Source organism: Cryptomeria japonica, unplaced genomic scaffold (assembly GCF_030272615.1).
Source record: "Cryptomeria japonica unplaced genomic scaffold, Sugi_1.0 HiC_scaffold_1003, whole genome shotgun sequence".
NCBI lineage: Eukaryota > Viridiplantae > Streptophyta > Pinopsida > Cupressales > Cupressaceae > Cryptomeria > Cryptomeria japonica.
Window position 1 is genome coordinate 45001 of NW_026729674.1, and position 1148 is coordinate 46148.

Sequence of the window (1148 nt, forward strand, 5' to 3'; positions counted from 1 at the left end):
CGGAAGACAACCGCCAAACATCGAAAGAGTCGCGATGCTCCGCAACCTACGTGCAAAGCGGTCGCACACCGGGTAAGGGAGTGAGAGCCCCAAACATAGCTGGGCGAGGCGCTCACTCCGCTCTTTAATATCTCGTTAATACCGCCAAGGAAATGGCACAAGCACACACACACAAGCATCCTCGGAAGAGGACAGTTCGAGTGACAGGTCAAATCCAAGAGTTCCGAAGACTACCTCCAGGAACAATCGGGAACAAGACCGATTACAAGTCGTCGAGTCTGTTACTGGGCGAACACGAGATGCGCACAGGAAATCGATCAGCCCTCACAATGGCCCAAGGCCAGAGATCGGACTGCTACGATTTACCCCAACAATCATCGTGCCACTCTTCGCAGAGAGGTGATAGACGCCAACGAGCCCGCGCATAGCAATCGAGGTGTAAAAAGGGCGTTGAAGGCAGGAAGCCTGGACGAAAGAGGCTACGAGGTCACCTCGAAGCGGTCTAAGAATCGGGCGCACTTGGGGCGACTACCAGTGCCAACCCCTTATCCCGCGGTGCGTCCGACACACAGAAATTTCCAAGGCGGCCAAGGAGCCTCCCCGCATAGCAATCGGGGTGTGAGGTTACGGATGCAGCATTGATAGCAATCGAGGTGTGAGGCGAAGGATGCAGAAGTGAGAGCCGAGGGATGTAGCAGAGATAGCAATCGGGGTGTGTGATGCAGAAGAGATAGCAATCGAGGTGTGCGGTGGGAAGGGCCCAGCAGCCAGAATGCATGAAGCGACGGATGAAGCAGTGATGACAACCGGGCTGTGAGGAGAGGAGGGATGCAGCCAAGAAAGCAATCAGGGCTCGAGGCAAGGGATGCATCAAGGATAGCAATCATGTTGTGAGGCGAGATTCCAAAGGCTAAACGTGAGAGGCTGCAGGGTCGACTCAGAGAGGTCTATGCATGTGAGAGGCTGAAAGCAAGGTCGACTCGGAGCGGTCTATGCATCGGGCGCGCTTGGGGCGACTACCAGTGCCAACCCCTTATCCCGCGACGCGTCCGACAAAGAGAACGTTCCAAGGCGGCAGAGGAGGTTACCAGCCGAAGGATGCAGTAGCAATAACAGGTATAGTTCCGCGGCGGCCGAGAAGACTCACC